We start from the raw sequence: 12601 nt of genomic DNA, 5'->3' as shown, positions 1-12601 counted from the left end.
GGAAGCCCCATCCCTGGAAACATTCCAGGCCAGGTTGGCCGGGGCTCTGAGCAACCTGATGTGGTTGGAGATGTCCCTGCTCCTGGCAGGGTGGTTGGACTGGGTGGGCTTTGAAGGTCCCTTCCCCCCCAAACCCTTCCATGATTCTATGACAATATATGTTATGGCGAAGTTCTTGAGAATGTTTTTCCAGTTTTTACTTACAAGAGGTAAAATGTTGACATCTTGCCTGCATCTCTAATATGGAATAGACAGTTAGGACTTTTTTTTTTTTCTGGGAAAAAAAAAAAGCCGATAACGCAAAGCCAGTAAAACCGAATAATTTTATAGATGGATTTATTTCACACGATTATGGAAGAACAAAGAGCTATTTGTTTGGAAAGGCTTTGGCTACATTTGCTGAGAGGTTATTTTTCTCAAGCGTGAGCAGTCCGGTATCATTTGATACTTCCATTTCCAACTCGGTGTCGTGTCGTTCGGGGCAGTTGGGTCTGCTATCGAGGTCGTAGTAAAGCTTGGCTTAAGTTGCTCACCGTACCTATCCTGATCGTTAGAGACCTGGCTTTTGGAATAACATTTGTCATGATGAATTGGATCCGAAGTGTCATTTACAGTGAATGAGGAGAATTAAATGATGAGGTTTTGTAGGAGCTGGCGTGCTGAACGCCAACGTCTGCTGAGGAGGAACGTCTCCAGTCCCATCTCCTTCCTTTACTGGGCTCCAGAGCTGGAAACGACCTTCCGCACTTCAAATAGCACGCGCCTGGGCGTCGGTGGAACGTTCCGGCATCGTTAAAGGAAGGTGTAGCCACGTCGGTTTATTTTGTTGAAGTTCTTGCAGATAAAATGGAAGACTTGAGCTTCAGGCACGTTTTGGCGGAGGGGTGTCAGCCCACTGCACTCGTTCTCCACGAGAATCTCTTATTTTTGGTGTGAAACGGCATAAAAAATGAGGCTGTAAGAGCTTAGGGTAGGGCGTGTTTTCACACGTTTTGAACGAACGTGACCGTAGAGCGCGTTGGAGTCTGTCAGATGTTTCCTTGCGTGTCTGGAAGAGCGGGTGGTTCTGTGAATTCTGGTTATCTCAAGGAGCGGAAACTCCGAAGCGTTGAGAGAGCTGGCTCAGGCGGAGCGGAGAAGCTTTGGGATACACTCAGCGCTATCGTTTTAGCTACTAAAGGAGATTTTCTGGTGACGGCTTAGTCATCTGTCCCACTTCATTTGCTTAAGTGGGTCCCGCCGAGGGTTTTTGGCTCGCTCGTTTCCTAATTTAGCTGACCAAGTTCTGAGTAAGCAGATTCTTCAGATGCCTGCGCTCTCCTTTGCCTGCGGTGTTCTTTTGATCCCTGTTTTTGGATGAGCGTGCGATGCGTCTGAGGACAAATACGAACGCAGCGTGTGCTTTTGTCCGCTTTACGCCGACATCCGGGCTGGGAGAAGTGCAGCAATTCCTCGTGGGAAGGGAACGCGAAATATCAAACAAACAGGACGAGGGGTGACGGTTTCAAAATGGAGGGAGATTCAGATTTGATGTTAGGAAAAGATTATTTTTTTTTTACGCTGAGGGTGGTGGAGCACTGGCCCAGGTTGCCCAGAGAGGCGGTGGATGCCCCATCCCTGGAAACATTCCAGGCCAGGTTGGCCGGGGCTGTGAGCAACCTGATGTGGTTGGAGATGTCCCTGCTCCTGGCAGGGGGGTTGGACTGGGTGGGCTTTGAAGGTCTCTTCCAACCCAAACCATTTTGTGATTCTATGATAAGGTGGAGATCAGTGAGAATTCAAAACTGGGAAGACTTGCTGCATTTTTTTTTTTTCTTCTCTCCAATAGGTCTTCCCCTGTTTCTTCTACTTTTGTCCCTAATAAAAGTAACGAAGATGTTGTCACCTTCAGGATTTCTTTAGGTTAATTTAATTTTCTGACTTGGAACAATCTTGGTGACCACCTTGCCCGCTCTCTTGTTTCCAATTTAACCTTTCTAATGGTTTCTTGACCTGGCTTACTCCAAATCTATACGTGTTTCTGAAGCGGTGTTTAATAAGATGAGGGAAGCTGTTTACAACCCTCTCGTTTGTCCTTGATGACCTCTGTTGGGCAAATGAGAAACAGGTCAGTTGCGATGTCTCTCCGTGTCACTACGAGGGAGAGAGAGTTAAATTAGCCGAGTCGATCTTCAAGTTCCATAAAACACATCATCCGAGCAATTTAATTAAGAAGGGTCAAGTTTCTCCACCCTACTTGGTGCCCGTATCCGACCAAGAGGAGTTGATGGATGCGCTCGTTTGGACTTGATTGACGCGCGGCCGTACGGAAACGTAGGCTTCGCAGTTTCTCTGCGCGCTGTGATTGATGTAGGATGATTATGGGTTTACGAGCTAAACCACATAATTCTTAAACCTTCTTATTCCGTCTTTACCGGCAGATGATCCAATCCAGCGCTGACGGGGGGTTGAAGGAATGACATCCAGGTCTCTTCCATCTCAAATCTTCGATTCTGTGCAAATCTTTAGAATTGTAAACTGGAAGCATGTTTTATATTCCTACACAAAAAAAAAAAAATACTCTTGAAAAGCTTTCACTTTGAAAAGATCATGATGATTAGCGTTCATTGTGCTACTGTTTTCATGTAAAAAAAAGAAAATCCTGCCCACATTTGCCTCAAATTGAACTTTTGTGCCTTGCATAATAGCCCTGCTTTAATTTGAATAAGATTCAGAATAAAGTGGCCAGATAGGAAGTTAAAAGCTGTAGAAAGGGTGGAAAAAAAAAAAAAAAATCCTCATTTGAGCTGTTAAATGCATGTGTTTTAATACACAGATAAAATTGAGGATGTTTACAAGTAAGTGGGTATCAGAAAGGGCAGAGCGAAAAGTCTGGGGAAGAAAAAGCAATTTAGCGGAGAGCAAGATGTTAAGTTTCTTAATTTTCTCCACAGCAATAAAAATCCGGTAAAAGGAGGCGAGTGAGCGCGTTCGGTTTATTACAGCGGTCCCCTCTGGTGTAGCTGTAGCTGAAAGGCTGTCAGCATTTCCATTATAAACTCGTGTTTTCCTGGGTTTATAATTCAGGCCTAAAAGCTCACCTGGGCCGGTGGCTGGCATGGGAGATCTTAAGTCAGAAATGAATATTTCGCACAGTTGGAAAATAACGCGTTTGGCTAGGTCTGCATTAACTAGGAGTTTTAAAAATGGACGCTATTTCTCGGCGCTCTGCTTGCGATCGTGCATTAAATTTTTAACGCGTCATTTTTGAGTCACTTTGTTGTTGTTAGTGACTACGATTGCTAGTCAGATCTTACAGAAGAAAAATCAAGGGAGAAAAATCATACCTTAGGTTACCGAGTAAGTAATGACATCAAAAGTTTAGCAGAGGTATTTCAGTTTGCGGCCTGGTTTGGTTTTCTCCCTTTTATTTTTCCCTCTTTTAGCTTATTTAAAGCCAACTCAGACACTTTAATTACACTGCACTTTGCAATGCAGTTGGAAAAAATAATAAGCGGTCAAAATATAATAGGATTTTCCCCCAAAATATTCGGTATTTTGGGGTGGGCGGCAGTGACGTGGAAGGCCTGAGCAGGCCTTGTTGGGTAGAGAAGGGTAATCACAACTTCCAATCTGCTCTCTAGGAAGATCTGACAGATTTGGTCTGGATTTCTGAATGGAATTGTGGAAGACAGAAAGATTTTAGTTGGGTTTTTTTTTGGGGTTTTTTTTTTTTTTTTGAGGCAAAATAGGGGCCTAAGTTTTTTGTTTAACCTCTTTGTCTGGATAGCGTGCGTACACAGAGACCTTAAATTAATGAACAGTGTTCATTACTTTACCTTACCGCATTTTTAGATCTTGAGAAGCCAAATATTTGAAATTTCAAAGATGTAGGATGTTTCTGGGAACATCCAATCGGACGGGAAAGCTTGCAGCTCTCCGGGATCTGACCACAAAATGGAGGTTTACCCGGTTGGGAGTAGCACGGGCCTACTCCTGTGCTGGCCTCGAGCAAGCGTTGGCTGGACGGCAAAAAGCGATGAAATAGGCTTAAAATATGAAATCTGGTTTCTTTTTATGCTTTGTCTGGCTTTGGAATTGCAAATGCACTTGTTTCAGCTTTTTCCACAGTTGATGAGACTAGAAATAATTGATTTTTGAGAGACAGCAGAAGAGAAAATGAAGATTTCCTTCAAGTTCTTGTTCTCCAGAAGCTATTTCTTGAAATTTGGACCAGAACTAATGAGAAGTTGTTTTGCTTGGAGAATATAGATTATTACTTTATTTTTTTTTTTCCTATTGGCATGTCACACTGTGATCAAACATAATTTTTTTTAAATTTTATGAGAAACAGTAGTGGCAGCATCTACAGCTGACTGAAATGAATTTATTTCTGTTGCAGTCTCTTTTCTCTTGATAGTTTCTGAGATTCAGAGGAAATGTTTGTTTGCAATTTGGCCAAATTCTCTTCTGGAATATAATTTTTTTAAATGATGATTTTCATGTTCTTTCCACCTCTATTTGAAATGCTTCCTCTAATCCTCTGAATTTGTAGCCTGAACTTTTAATTTACATGTCTTCATCCTTTATTATTTATCGATGCAGCTTCGGGAATCCGACTCAGCCTTTTCAGTCGTTGTCAAACAATTTGTTTTCTTCTGTGCTGCAGGATGGGCTCTACTTGTTGAGGGCGACGTTACAGCAAAGAATTTTTAGGCAAATAAAACTTGTCGAGCAGGAATGAGCATTTCACGGCGGGGCGGTCTAGCGTTCGCAGCTCTCCTTTCAACAGGGTTTCATTTTATGGTGATGAAAAGCAACCGGTAAACCATAAATGTTAGGAGGACAATAACAAGAGAATTTATTTCAGAGAGGACCCAGTTAAAGCTGTTTCTGTGGATTGCTTAACTTTACGGTAGAAGTTCCCGTAGCGACTGGTGTTGGTCCTGCAGCCCAAAATTTGTGTTCTGGAGTGTGTCGATGGTGTGGGGGGCTAAAAATAGAATCATAGCATGGTTTGGGTTGGAAGGGACCTTCAAAGGTCCAACCCACCTGCAAGGAGCAGGGACATCTTCAGCTAGATGTCGGGTGACCCATGAGAAGGTGGAATCCTTGACCAGCAAGGGCAGGGAAAAGCAAACCTGTCCACCTCAGCGCTGGAGAAATGGGATTCTCGGCAGAGCTTGCCCCGTACCACGCCGCAGGAATGCAGCCGGTATCCAGTTTGCCGTGGGCTTGTCCCAGTTTTCATGTTGGCGTGAGGCTCTCCAAGGTGGTAACTGCGTGGGAGCTGATGGTGGGTCCGTGCGTTGTTCTTTAAAGCTTTTCTCAAATGGTGGAGCAAAGAGATGTTTTTCTGCATTTCCTTTTCCCTGGGGGTCAATTCTTGTATATACCAGTTAAATCGGAAATAGCTTGTGCTTATTTTAGGGCAAGAAAAATCCTCTAGATCTGGGCTTGCTTTGCCCCAGCAAGATCCTCCTGGTTCATTGTTTGAAAGTCTAAAAATAAACTTTTGGAGTGGCGCGACGGAGACTTTAAAAGAATGATAAGAGTTGTTAGGAAGGGATGTTTCCTTCCTTTCAGCTAGCCAGGAAAAAAAATCCTGAGTGAAAAAATTCAGCGTCTTAAAGGATTTCTAAAATTCCTGCTCTGAAGATAAGCAGGAACTACGTAGTGATATCCAATTCTGTGACCTCCTTTTGCATCAGCACCTGAGGAAGGCGGAAGGATGATGCCTTCGGTGGCTAAGAAGAAAGGACGCAGTTAGAACAGAGCTGCCAAAGGTAGAAATGTTGTTTACTGACTGTATTTCCTGTGCTGCGAACGAAAAAGTACTTTGTCAACAAAGGAAGCCTTCGGATCAATGCTTGTTGAGAGCGATATTTTGGAAGCGCGGCGTTCTTCGTGATTAAGTGGTTGTGTAGAAATGATACTTCCTGGCTAGACAGCCATGCTCTTCGTAAAAGTTTGGAGTTACATCTTCAGAGACAAAAATCAATGTTCAGTCCTTCCTACAGACTTGAAAAACGTGAAGGTAGGAAGGGAGTCCTTTCTGTTACACACAAACTAGTGATGGTAGTGACGTGGTGGCGTGTGCCGCTTGGTAGGACTCAGGTGGGGGTGGTGGAATTGAAGTCCTGGGCGTGGGGTTTAGTTTGAATCATAGTATCACAGGATAGTTTGGGGTGGAAGGGACCTTCAAAGGCCACCCAGTCCAACCCCCCTGCAAGGAGCAGGGACATCTCCAACCACATCAGGTTGCTCAGAGCCCCGGCCAACCTGGCCTGGAATGTTTCCAGGGATGGGGCATCCACCGCCTCTCTGGGCAACCTGGGACAGTGCTCCATCACCCTCAGTGTAAAAAATTTCTTCCTAATATCCAGTCTGAATCTACCTCCCTCTATTTTGAGACCATCACCCCTCGTCCTGTCCCAGCAGGCCCTGCTGAAGAGTCTCTCCCCACCTTTCCTGCAGCCCCCTTTGGGCACTGGGAGCCGCTCTCAGCTCTCCCCGGAGCCTCCTCTTCTCCAGGCTGAACAGCCCCAGCTCTCTCAGCCTGGCCTCACAGCAGAGCTGCTCCAGCCCTCTCAGCATCTGTGTGGCCTCCTCTGGACCCTCTCCAGCAGCTCCACGTCCTTCTGCTGTTGGGGGCTCCAGAGCTGGACGCAGCGCTGCAGGGGGGTCTCACCAGAGCGGAGCAGAGGGGCAGAATCCCCTCCCTGGACCTGCTGCCCACGCTGTGGGGGTGCAGCCCAGGGTGGGGTTGGTTTCTGGGCTGTGAGCGCACGTTGCCGGCTCATGTTGAGCTTCTCGCCCACCATCACCCCCCAGTCCTTCTCCTCAGGGCTGCTCTCCATCCATTCCCCGCCCAGCCTGGATTTGTGCTGGGATTACCCCCACCCACGTGCAGGACCTTACACTTGGCCTGGTTGAACTTCATAATTTACTACTTGATGTTACCACCATGAAGGGCCAAGAGACCTGGAGTTTACCGGTGGGTTGGGACTTGTACAGACCTGACGGCGTGATGTTGCGGCTGGTAAAACATCTTTGTACAACCCTTGCTGCTCGAAGCCCTGCGTCTTGCTAATGAAACAGGTGACGCGGAAGGAGGAGAGGCTACAAGTGTTCACGAATTACCGTGACAGCTGGCTTAAAAAATATCTGTAGCTATGTTGGGAGAGCAAATAACTCTCTGGGGTGGTAAATCTGAAATAAATTCTTAGGTCCCCTTGCGCCTCAGAGCAGCAGTGTTTCTCTACATGCTACCAACACTACTTTGTGTTTGGGATGGACTTTCTTTTTTTTTTTTTTACGATGATTCAAGCTTTGCGTCGCTACTCAACTTCAAATAACGGGACGTTTCCAAAGGAGAGTATTGCAAAGTGTGCAATCCAGTCCAGGCCTTCAGTTTAAGGTGTGTCTTACTTCAGCGATGGCTTTGAGCGCAAAACTACGTCTCAATGTGTTCAGGGTTGGTTTTTTTTTTAATTTAAAAGTGCAGTTTTGATTGCGTGCTGAGTAATTTGGTGCTGCTGAGATAAATGAATCCAAAGCGTAGCGGTGTAGCAGGTAACGAGATGTAAAATTAATTTTATAAAGTCTTTTTCTCGGTGAGTTTGGGATTTTTTGGGGGTTTTTTTTGCTTGTTTTTTTCTTTTTTTTTTTTTTTTTTTTTTGTTGTGTCTTACCTGCCAGCGTAACAAAACCGCAGGCCGTTGGGAGGTTGAGAGCACATTTTGGTAGGTGATGCTTTGCGTTTTTTGACAAGAAAATATTATTGAAAACAAAGTTTTCGCTTCAATAATGCTGATTTTTGGTACAACTGTCCTTAGATAAACTCAGTCCTGGTCAAAATGCTGAAGTCTCCTGAGTAGGTAGGGGAAGAAAATCGTTAAACTGCCATCATCGTTAGGATGACCTGGGTTTCGCGTCCCACAATGGCGCTGGGCCACAGAGCTTCTCTTCCAGGCCCCAATGAAAAAAAAAAAATAAAAGATTTTTTTATTTTTTTTCGTAATTTTTTAATAAGTGAAATATTTCCATTAAATTTAACTTCTTTCACTGTGCACGGGGAACACACCAGGAGTTAAAACTTCTTTTGTGGCTTCCGTTCAGCACAGGAGTCGGCTTGAGAGGACAGGCCGAGCGGAGCTGGAATTCCCCAATGTTCCGAGCAGGCGCTGGCTCCTTGCGGCGCGCTCCGGGGTTTCCTGGGGAGAGAAACAGCTCGTTACATACCCGGTAACGAGGCAGCGAGGTGAATTCGTTAAGAGGAGAAGGGGTGAGGAGGTGAGAGCAGGCCCGAATTGCGGCAAGGCCTACGGGGCGGCCTAGCGCTGGCTTACTGGTGCTGCGCTTGCGAATCGTGTCGACACCCAAATAAAGCCTCTCTACTTGCAGTCTGTGTCCCAAAATAAATCCAGAAATGTGCTTATTTAGAGGAAAAAGAATTAAAAAAATAAGGATAATTATCCTCAAAGTGAGGTAGCCGTTTTTTGGTGTGCTGGCACACGTGAATTTGAATAAAAGCTTTTCTACCAGTGTTCCCAGGTGCGAGGGTTCGTTAGCAACCGAAAATGTCCCAGACAATTATGAGTTTGCCAGTGTGATGTTTTGCTGTGATCTCGGGGAGAAATAAACAAAAAAAAAACCCCCAACAAGTCGTCGTAAAGCTTTGGGGAGATGTGCAGATCTTTGTGCAAACATACATAGGAGAGAAGAAGCAGCAATTAAAGAATAAAAGGGAGCGGGGAAAGCGGGAGTACGTGGCATTTCTTAACGCTGAGGCGTTTCTCTCCTGGGTTAAATGACGGCGTAACCCCAGTATAAATATCCTCCGAGGAGCGGAGAGAAAATCCCTTTGTAAAACGGCGTCCTTTCGGTAGCAGCTCGGTTGACGTTGCCTGGGGAAACCGCGGTGCTGTGGGGGTTTGTAAAAGTAATACCAAGCCGTTCCTTATCGGAATTTTAAACGCGCGTATAATAACAGGCTATCTGTAGCAGCCATGCCTGATTATTACAGTGTTTAAGATGAGTAATTTTATAGTTAAGCATTTCAATGTCCTACATATGTTATGGATCAAGTGCAAACTGCTGCTATTTTTATTTATTTATTTATTTATTTTTATTTTTCCCAGGCGGATGTGACAGCCTTGCCACTTTGATCAGCCCGACGCGGCGCGGTCTCGTATTTATCGGGCGTATGTGCTGCGGGAAGGGGAGCAGCTCCGGCGGTAAAAAGCACATCAAAGCGCTGGTATCAACTTAGGAGCAGACAAACGAGGAGGGGAGAGAGGCAGAAACGCTCCGGGGGCCGCGAGGAGAAGTAGAAGCATTATTATAAGGTTGTCTCAGAAATCTGCCTTGCCATGAAAATCAGGCAGAGAAAGTCAATTCCCTTCCCGTAATCCTCCCCTCTGCCTCTGGAGTAGTTTTGACAAGATCCGTAATAATCCCGGAGCCCCGCGTCATTTTCCAAACTCCGACACGAACAAGCGCTTATCCCAACCTCTGGGTTTTAACATAGGTGCAAGTTTAAGAGTTTAATGTGATTTTTTTTTTTTAAATAATTATTTTTTTTTCCATTAGTGGCTAACGGCTCATCCTGTTATATAACAACTATTTCTAATCTTACTTAGCACGACAAAAAAAAAATAATATTCCTCTCGGTGCGTCTTCTAGGCCAACGTGGGCCTGCCCCAGTTTTTCTCCCAAGGCAGAAATATTGATTTGACTCTCAGAAAACAACCAAAAGGTCATTGCGTTGCGGTTGCCATGGCCACTAATGCTTCGGATTGCTAAAACTCATCCCCGCGCTTCGCGCTTGGGAAGCGACTTGGGGGGCCCCTCGTTACGCGGTGAACGGCGAGGGCCGTCAGCGGGGCTCGGGAGAGGCGGCGGTACGGGAGCTGGCTGTGGCCGCGCTATAAATCATGGACTTAAGAGAATCTTCCCGTTGGGAGACACCGCTGGGCAAACTTCTTGCGTTGCGTAAGGAAAGATGATGATTTTTAGGAAAGAAAATTTCCAGGAGCAGCGTGGAGTGAGCCAGCGGTGTGCCCAGGTGGCCAAGAGGGCCGACAGCATCGTGGCTTGCATCAGGACCAGCGTGGCCAGCAGGAGCAGGGAAGCGATGGTGCCCCTGGACTCGGCACTGGTGAGGCCGCACCTCAAATGCTTGGTGCAGTTTTGGGACGTTGAGGTGTTGGACCACGTCCAGAGAAGGGCGAGGAAGCTGGTGAGGGGTCTGGAGCACCAGTGTGATGAGGAGCGGCTGAGGGAACTGGGGTTGGTCAGTCTGGAGAAGAGGAGGCTGCGGGGAGACCTCATTGCTCTCTACAACGGCCTGACAGGAGGGTGTGGGGAGGTGGGTGGTGGTCTCTTCTCCCAAATAACTCGTGGACGAGAGGAAATGGCCTCAAGTTGTGGCAGGGGCGGTTTAGGTTGGACATCAGGAAACACTTCTTCACTGGAAGAGTGGCCAGGCACTGGACCAGGCTGCCCAGGGAGCCCCAGGTGGAGTCACCACCCGTGGAGACGTGTAGAGGTGGCACTGCAGGACATGGTTTAGTAGGCATGGTGGTGTTGGGTTGACGGTTGGACTTGATGTTCTTGGAGATGTCCTCCCTCGACCGATACGTAGCTTTATTTTTTCAGATGACCTAAGTGCGTGTTTTTAGACCTAGTAGATGTCGGAACTTCTTTTTCCTGGTGGAGTGTATTTGTATGGAGGGAAAGGATTTTTCTTCAAGGAAACTCCGAAAAGGAAAATAAAACTCCATCCTGAAATGTAAATTGAAATATTTGAATTAATTTAATGCCCCTTTAGCATTGCAGTAGAAGTGATTCACGCTACTGGTCTATGCGCTGAACTTAGTGACCAGACTTTGTTTTGAGGGACAGTACCCAAATAATTGACTTAACAAGATTTTTTAATTTTAATTATAATTTCTGGAAAAAAAAAAAAAAGTGGTGCTTATTCACAGAAGCAATATATTGAGTCAAAAATTCAATTTTCTAATGAAAAATATGGGAGGATTTTTGTCCAACTGTGATTATTCTCATTGTTTCTGTAGAGCTTTCTGGAACATCAAGGTTTTGACAATGCCCATGATGATGTAAAAGAGGAAAAATATTAAAACTGCCAGCAAACATTAATTTTATCGGAAGTTTTTTGGCAGGTTCATTGCTTTAATGACTTGGAAAACAGAGAGTCTAATTTTTTTTGTCTGTAATATTTTTTGATATCTCTGAAATTTTAGTTTCCTTCTTGCCTTGCGGAGAAACTTTTTCTTCCCAGTGCATCGTTCCGGAAAGGGGGAAAAAATATTGCAATCAGCTGGGTGTTCACTGGTTTGCCTGAGATGAAATTAAAAGTTAAACCCGCGTTGCATTTTAATTTAGTGTCATAGAAGAAATGGTGAAGAAACGTTGCCGTCTGATCTCCGAGGAGGTGAAATGTATCAAGAGCAATATTTAAGTGCTATTTTCCAAAAAAACCACAACACAAAGGTGCAATAATTAAATAATTGAGAGGCTATTTCCCTTTGTATAGTTACTTTATAGGTCAGCAACGTAATTTAAGGTTGAGCTGGGCTTTAGCAGACGAGAACATGGAGTTCTAGAGCGTTTTCTACCGTTGACGGGAGAGAAAGATAAATTTCGAATACCGCAACTCAACTAAACAGAATTTTTTTTGCGTGGTGTGTGCCGCGTTGCTTTCAGCGTGTGGAAACGTCTGTTTTTCTTCAAATTCCTGTGAGTACATTTCCATTTTTCTTGGTTGCCATTACGTCAGTCGGTGACGGCTTTCCGGGAAATATTAATTGAAGTGTCAACGGTTTTTTTTTTTGATTGTCATCTCATTGAGAAATGAATTTTAGTTGCGTAGCTAGACGATGGTTCAAGTGTGAGGCTCATTCTACTAAACGTAAATGCGTTGTTTGCAAACCTTAACGTTACTTTTGAATTTTTGGATAAAATAGTTCTTCAAAGTAAAGGTGCGTCACGCCTGAAATGTGTATTTTGGTCACGTGGATGTTCAGCTTCTACGGATTCCTGTAAATCCGAATCAATTTCTTGCGTAAATCCCCAAATATTAAAAAAAAAGGACAAATCTTCCAAATATTCTACTAATATTTCAGAGAGGAGCTCTAGTGCGTCCTAACGAGCTCCTCTTGTAGCTTAAGCCAAATCTTTCTTCTAGAGGTGGAACTGAAGATGAATTTTTGAAAATAATAATCAGTTTAGGTATGTGAGTGCCTGCATTAGAAGAAAGAAGGCGCCTGAATTGGAATTCTGTGGGTTTTATCTGTGGATCCAAGCTCCTCTTGTCTTTCCCTGGTTTTGTTCTAATCAATAATCCAGCTAAAGTTCTCCAGAACTTACAGAAGAACTTGAATCATGGAACGGTTTGGGTTGGAAGGGACTTTCAAGACCATCTCGTTCCAACCCCCCTGCCAGGAGCAGGGACATCTCCAACCAGATCAGGTTGCTCAGAGCCCCAGCCAACCTGGCCTGGAATGTTTCCAGGGACGGGGCATCCATAGCTTCTCTGGACAACCTCTTCCAGTGCCTCACCACCCTCGTAGTGAAGAGTTTTTTTTCCTCATCTCAT

The 12601-nt window shown here is 45.0% G+C and overlaps 1 protein-coding gene across 2 annotated transcripts in view; it reads left to right on the top strand.

Annotated features, from left to right (window-relative positions):
• LOC147596216 (netrin receptor DCC) overlaps positions 1 to 12601 on the top strand; it is a 356938-nt gene that overhangs the window by 121099 nt on the left and 223238 nt on the right. The window lies entirely within an intron of this gene.

This window comes from Chlamydotis macqueenii, chromosome Z, assembly GCF_036417535.1.
Source record: "Chlamydotis macqueenii isolate bChlMac1 chromosome Z, bChlMac1.mat, whole genome shotgun sequence".
Classification (NCBI taxonomy): domain Eukaryota; kingdom Metazoa; phylum Chordata; class Aves; order Otidiformes; family Otididae; genus Chlamydotis; species Chlamydotis macqueenii.
Note: the sequence above shows the minus strand (reverse complement) of the source record. Positions and strands in the feature narration are given on the sequence as shown.